We start from the raw sequence: 7,159 nt of genomic DNA, 5'->3' as shown, positions 1-7,159 counted from the left end.
AAAAAAAAAAAAAAGAAGAACTTATACCACTGGAAAAGCCAGCTATTTCTGACTTTCCCCATCCTCACCAAGTGCAAATCATTCACTGTCTTTCCTGCAGAGCCATAGTACTCCTTCCTATGGCCCCAGCCCCAGCCCCAGCCTCTGTAACAGTCATGCATTTTCCAAGGCTGCTGGACTCTGACCACATCTTCTTTCCCCAGCTGCTCCTTTTTCTACAGTTCTGGATTTCGTGAGTCAAAGTTTGGGACACTGGCAAGGATTCAACTTGAGTCAAACCAGGACAAATGGATTTAAAGTTGAGTTAAAAGAGGGATGATTTGGAATTGATATAAAGCCTTCTTTATTCTTGATGAACATGTATCTTCAGATTCAGAGACTGATGCCCTGATGATGTAGGCCAGCATTTTGTGACCTGCATGTGACTAGGAGCGTTTGAGAGAGAGAGAGGGCACAAGCAGGGGGAAGGGCAGAGGGAGAAGAGGCTCCCCTCTAGCAAGGAGCCCAATGCCAGGCTCAATCCTGGGACCCTGGGACCCTGGGATCATGAAGGCAGATGCTTAACCGACTGAGTCACCCAGGAGCCCCAAGTGCTGCCCTTGTTTTAATCTCATGCCCAACTAGTGCCATCCCACTTCTGCTGTGAGCACGCTCACCCGCACACGTGCACACCATCAACTCCCAAAGCACCAATGAGTAACATAAGTTTGAGGGCACCTTTCACAAGGAAACAAAAGGGGGTAAATGGACAACAGGGAGCCACATCCCATCCCCGTTGGCATCTCTGCTTTCTCCCAAGTTCCTCTCTCAATCTCCTTTTCTGCCTCTCCAGCCCCCACCCCCTGCTCACTCCACTCCATCCCCCCACATCCCCTCTCAAAATACCACCGCCCTGCACAGTCCTCTCAGAAGAACAGAAGTCAGCAGGACAACAGTCAGCACAATAAAAGACCTCTAGTTACGCAGTCTGGCCACCGTGTCTCAGGGGATGGGGGTGGAGGGTGAGGCTCAGGTACCCCCATCCCAAGGGGAGCCCCAAAGCATGAGCTTGAACTGCAAGAGGCCCAGGCCTTTCTTCTGGTCTGAACTCTGGGGCAGGTCATGGCATTGCAAGTCTCCCTCAGCCAGCCAGGAAACATGGGTTAGGCCTCCACTGAGCTCAAAGAGGAGGCTGGCCTTGTTAATCCCTCGCAGCTGACGAGGTCAAGGAATCGTGTTACCCAAAACACATGCACCTGGCCGAAGCCAGGATACTCCCCGCAGAAGGGAGTTGGTGTGAAAAATCAAGACTAGAGGGAAGGAGGACAGGCCAAAACAGATTGCAGCAATGTTTCATAGAAAATCCTTGGAACTAGAAGACGCAGTTTCTTGTTTTGCCTGGCCTCAGACTGGCTCTCTTGGGCCTTGGACAAATCAGTCAGCTTTTCTGAACCTCTGCTTCCCCCACTGGAAAATGGAGATGCCCTTCCTACTCTGTAGGGCTTACCAGGAGGCTATAATGAGACAATACCGAGGAAAGGACGTTAAGGGGGGGGAAAGGAGGCTTAGCCATGAAACCCACAAGCCAACCTGCACTTCTTTTCAGCCTGAATGTAAAGCCTCTAGGACACAGTAAGACTAGCTTTTCTCACGCAAGGTGTTATGGTTCCTGACATGTCAGTACTCGTGGAAAGCTTACTCATTGTTTCAAAAGAAAGCTCCTTTTATTGTGAAATTGCGAAATCATTGCCCGAGCCTTAGAAAACCATTTTACCTCAAAGATCCCGAATATAAACGTCAAAACTCTCCTTAAAAGAGCGCCAAGGAGAGGTTGTTTCAAGGGATGGATGAGCTTGAAGGAGCAAACTGGAGGGAGACTTGCTAGAAACACAGCTGGGACCAAGGTCAACAGGGTCCCAGAAAGAAGCCAACAGCGTCTCAAGAGGGATGGTGGGTGGAGCTGCAGGAAGGGGCGGGTGGTGGTAATAATAGCCCCTCACCAGAGCACAGCAGAGTTTTTAAAAGAGCTTATGCGTTATTTCACTGATTTCCCAAAAGGACCCTTTGTTGGATGCATTACGTTGACTCTCACAAGGTCACAGAGTAACTATTAGAACATGGCAGAGAAATGAGATGGGGGGTTTGTGAGGTGAGGATATCTGAATCCCCCCCCCAACACACACACAATTTCTCCAGGACTTTCTTCTCCCTGTCTTATGTTACTAAAGACAGATGTGAGTCTAGAGGAAGGAATTGGTTGTAAGTGGCATTTGGAGGTCTAACGGGGCCACAATTTCAGTGTGAAGACCAAAGAATAACTTCCTTTTAAAAATCCCCAACTCCTTGTTTATTGCTGAGCCAAGCTCTGTGTGTGTCTGCTCAGGCCTCACCTGTCCCCTTGCCTTGGCTTCTGCTCCTCAGACCCCTGGGTGAACCCTGGGCTTCTGTATTAGGTGTTTTATCATGCCTAACGCAAGGCCAAATTGAATAAACCTTTAAACTGTGGGACGCGAGGCCTGGCTTCTCCAGTGACCACCCGAGAGGCTAGGGGACACAGCTCAAAACTGTGAGGACTTAACCCTCGCTGGAGAACTTTGGCCGGTGAGAGACAGTGGCCGGGGAAGAGCCAGCAGATGAACTCCCTGGACTTCCTCTCCCACTCTGGAGGGTGGTGGATCCACTTGGCTTGTCTGGAAGTCATGCTGTGTGACCAAAAAAAGGCCGCATTTTTTGGCGATGCTGTGGCCAGGTTGGTAGCACCACCTTACCCAGTTTGCTTCCTTGCTGCCTGACACCCTCTTCCCCTCACTCTGGCTACCTTGATAGGGCAGATCCCAATTAAGCCTCAGCACGCAAACGCTGCCCAAGATACTTCTTTCTAGGGAGTTAAGATCATCACTTTGACCCAAATCCCCATTTCCTACCTCCTCTGTGGAAGGATCTCATCATCTCCACGAAGTCTTGGGGCTGAAGGCTCAGGACCCCTTCCCTGAGTGGAGCCTAGGTCCCCCCGGGGATCAGCAGTAAAAAAGAGGCTGCCATTGTGGGCGGTCCCTAACCCAGGTGCTTTGGCTGAACACAAAGCCAGCAGAAGGTAAATTTCTCAGGTGAGCTTCTTTGGGTAAAATGGTTTTCTAAGGCTCACGGTATCACGCACAGGTATATGTACTTGATCAATACAAAAGGGACACCTCTGTAAGGAAAGAGCAGCGTCAAGGTAGAATCTCCGAAATTGGGGAGCCATTTAGATCCAGAAATGATCCGTGTCTATAAAATGAGATGAACGCTCCCCCGACTTAATAACAATAGATGAAAAAGAAAAGTAACTTTTACACACATGTGTGACAATCCATTGTGTATATCTTTAAAAAAAGTCTGGGGCCATGAGGCCCATGCGGAGTTGAGGCGTTTTTAAATCCCCCAAGAGAAGAGGGTTCTGGAAATGTCAGGTGCACTCATTACCACGAAGTGAGTTTGGGACTTGAAAGACAGTCCTTGGGGTCAGCCATGGTTTCCACTCTGTCCTCTTCCAAAAGTCTGTCACCCCTCGAATTTGGTAACTTTATCAGGCAGGGGCCACCACGGAGAGGCCCTGTGGGAGGCCAGGGCACAGCTGTAACCTGAGCGTTCGCAGCGAGGGGCCCTGGCTTGTCCCCTCCCCAACACACTCCCCCTTCCCCTCACTGCCCCCACTGCCCCCCTCCCCCCCCAGCTGCCGGCAGGGGAGCAGAGCCCGCCAGAGCCAGCAGGAGAGGGAGCTGGCCCTCCAGGAAAAGCAGGTGGGCGCCTGCAGCCGACCAGGGAGCAGTCTCTGGGTCTCCCGCCTCGGCTGCCGGCTTCTTTTCCTCCCCCAACCAATCAGAGCCCGTCTTCCTGAACCCCGCTCCCTCCGCGGTCCCCGGGGTCCACGCGCCCCGCATCTTCTCTCCGGGGCTGCCAGGTGCCGGCCGGCCCCGGCCTCTTCCACAAAGTGCAGCTCACACGGATCTCCTGACCTCCAGCTTTGCCTTGCCCTAAGCCCGTCTTCCGCGTGGCCTGACAGTCAAGTGTCAGAATCACGCGGGTGGGGCCGGCGCAGGAGTTTAAAATGCAGATTCTCAGGCCCTGCCCTGGTGAATGAGACCCTGCGGGGAGGGCCAGGACTCTGGAGGAGATTCTGCGGCCGCAGGCTAACTCATCCTGTCCTTGGCGGCCCCGTCTCATCTTATTTAAACACAATAGCTCCTCTCACCCCCTGGGTTTGGGGGCTGGGCTGGGGGTGGGGGCGTCTCGATCTGCCAGGTGAACCAGTGGGACTGGCCCGCCTGCCCCGCCTGGGAAAGAACTCTTCGCGGGAGAGGGGTCGCGACCAACTTGACTACGGAGGCGTGCAAGCCTCAGTGAGTGGCTGAGGCGGGCTGCAGTCTGACCCGCGGCGCGGCGCCTGCGAGACGGGGACGTGGGAGCAACGGCAGAAGTGCTCGCGCACCAGGCGTCAACACCCGTGCGGACACCCCGCGCACGGCAGCGCCCTCCAGAGGCCCCTGGGGGAGTGCGGCTCTCGCACTTGGCCGCAGGGTGGCCCTGGCCCCGTGACGACTCGGGGCGTCTGCGACGGTGCCAGGCTGGAGGACGCCAAGACCGCGTGGACGGGCCACAGCGCCCGGGAGGGGACACCAGAGCCTCAGTGCGTTAACGTGGAGCCCTTCCCACCTTCCCGCTCTCACCTCGGTTCTGCTGCAGGCTCCTCAATCCTGTGCTCCAAGCAGCCCCCCGGATTTCAGCCATTCCGGACCGAACCTCCCCCCGCTGGCGTGCGGGATGAGGCTGCAAACTTCTGTGGTGGAGGGACAGACAAACAGTTCGTGGTGCGGGAACTTGAACCCTTCTGGGAAAACCAGAGCTGGGGGTTGACGCAAGAGAGAAGCTCGAAAAACCTCTGTAAACACTTAGCGTTCGCGACAATAAAATAATGAGGACACCACCCAGAATAAAGACGGTTATTTGTGAAGTGTGTTCATCTTTATTAATTTCCAGGAGAATTTGTAGGAAATGTTCAGGATCTTTCCCTACACTTTAAAGGAGGTCCTTGCAAATTCCTTTTGCTTTACCCCATGTTATATACACCCTCAGGCACTGTCCTTGTTTTCTGGTTTTCTGTGTATGTTTAAATACCATTCTGATTTTTTAAAAAGAAGTGTTTGTTGTTGTACTGCGCACAGCATCACCTGGGAAATGGGTAACTTGGATGTTTGGACAGAAAACATGCAGCTGTCCCCTTCCCAGGGTCACAGAGCCCTCCCTGCTTGAGATCTTGGTGCCAAAGCTCCCGCCATCTCTGCTCGCCTCCCCTCGGGTCCTACCCACGTTCAGATGCAAGGCCAGAGTCTACCTCCCCCTCTTTATCCTCCCTCCACTCCTCCTGGCCGTCTGTTTGCCATCCCTCACCGCCATGCGTCTGTAAGAACTCCCTCAGTCGAAGCTGCGGGAAGCCCGGCGGCACCCCTCCCCCGCCGGAGGAGTGGCCCGGATGCTGCCCATCCCTTCTCCTCCAGCGGCAGCGGAGAGCTCACTTGCACAGACAGGAGGGAGAGTCTGCCCTTCTGACTTGCGTCAGCCACGGTTAGGCTTCCGCCCCCCAGCAGGCCACAGACCCACTCCCGCTCTCACCTCTGGGGGAAGAAGGTGGAGCCCGGGACTGGTCACCTCTTCACTCACCTCCTTCCTGTCATCTGCCTCTAACCCAATCTCCACACAGTCATATTCAAAAAATGTAAATCGGTTTCACGTCTTCCCTGTTTAAGGTCTTTCTGATGACTTCCCATTCAACTTAGAAGAAAATCCAAGAATCTGGCAGTGGCTTAGCAGGCCACGTGATCTGGCCTCTGCGACTTCTCCACCCTCATCTCCCACTCCCTCCCCTTCTACAGTTAAGCCACACTGGCACCTCCTTGCTTGTCCTCAATGCATCCAACTCCTTCCTGCCCCAGGGCCTTGGCACTTGCTCTGTCTGGAGTGTTCTCCCCACCCCCCAAGCTTCCCATGGCTGGCTCCTTCCCTGCTAATCACCCATTTAAATAGCTCCCCTACCTCGCCATCATCCTATATCCCCTTATCTTGCTTTATTTTCTTCATAGCACAAATCACCATCTGCAAACTCTCACAATTATTTCTCTGCTTGTTTACAGACTGTCTCCTCTCACCAGAACGTCAGCTCCAAGAGGCCAGGGACCTGCTCTCCCTGTCCGTGGGTGTGTCCCCTGACCCAGCCCAGCGCCTGGCACACAATTAGTGCCAAACAAATGCTTAATGTGAACAAACGAACCCAGACCTTGAGGTGAGGTGGCTTCGGGAGGCTGGGCCATGGCGTGGCTCGCCCACTAGCCCACTCTTGGAGCCACGAGATAGCCAGACCTCTGGCCTCACGCAGGTGAGCGCCGTTTCCTGGTGCCAGTGTGGATGTCGGGCCCCCAACAGCGGGTGGTCTCCTCTTCCACCTTCCCCAGCCTCATCTCCTTCCGGTTTCCAGCTATTTTTTTCTCAAAATCTCTGCTTTTCTCGGATGACCTTCTCCTTCAAACGTTTCTCATTCTTTTGGTTTTATAATGCATATCACACAGCTAGGACCGTGACAATGCTTTACTGTTGTTGAAAAAAAAAACAAAACCCACTAGATCGTAACCTGCCTTGTAGCGCACAGGTAGTTTCCTTAGCTGATATCAGAAGTTGGAAGTACTTTTCTTTGGGGCTATTTATGAGCCTAGTGCAATTCTTACTGACATGAATTTGCCATCAAAAATCTTGTAAAGTGATACCAAGTATTTATACAATTCCTTTGTGAAACAGCTCTCGAGCTATGTAAAATGAGAGGTTCAAAGGAAAATAAGCTGACATACAGATACTTCCCCAGTTTTCCTTTGCATTTGCATTCATGCTTGTCTGCAACATTATGAACTTCACCAAAAAATTTCCCTTCGGCAGTACCAGATTCTTAATTAAATGAACACCATTACTATAATTCTCCGATCAATAAAATGCGCATTTTCACACAAATTAGAAATGCCAACTTGTTAGTAGCTTCCCTGAGGTTTTGTTACAAAATCATCACTGTTTTTGTCATTGTTCAAGCATAATAAATACTAAGCTACAATCTGGAAATAAGAACAGTCTTCGGGCAGTTGATTCCTGAGTGTAGATTGGT

At 52.4% G+C, this 7,159-nt stretch overlaps 1 long non-coding RNA gene across 1 annotated transcript in view; it reads right to left on the bottom strand.

Moving 5' to 3' along the window:
* The window catches only part of LOC145722054 (uncharacterized), a 28,175-nt gene extending 22,590 nt beyond the window's left edge, over positions 1 to 5,585 (bottom strand). The window contains exon 1 of the long non-coding RNA XR_014146089.1: positions 4,686 to 5,585. This is a non-coding gene — a long non-coding RNA (uncharacterized LOC145722054). The remainder of the gene's footprint in view (positions 1 to 4,685) is intronic.
* Positions 5,586 to 7,159: the final 1,574 nt, after the last annotated feature.

The sequence above is a fragment of the Leptonychotes weddellii genome, chromosome 6 (assembly GCF_054177405.1).
Source record: "Leptonychotes weddellii isolate Sample4059 chromosome 6, ASM5417740v2, whole genome shotgun sequence".
Classification (NCBI taxonomy): Eukaryota; Metazoa; Chordata; class Mammalia; order Carnivora; family Phocidae; genus Leptonychotes; species Leptonychotes weddellii.
Note: the sequence above shows the minus strand (reverse complement) of the source record. Positions and strands in the feature narration are given on the sequence as shown.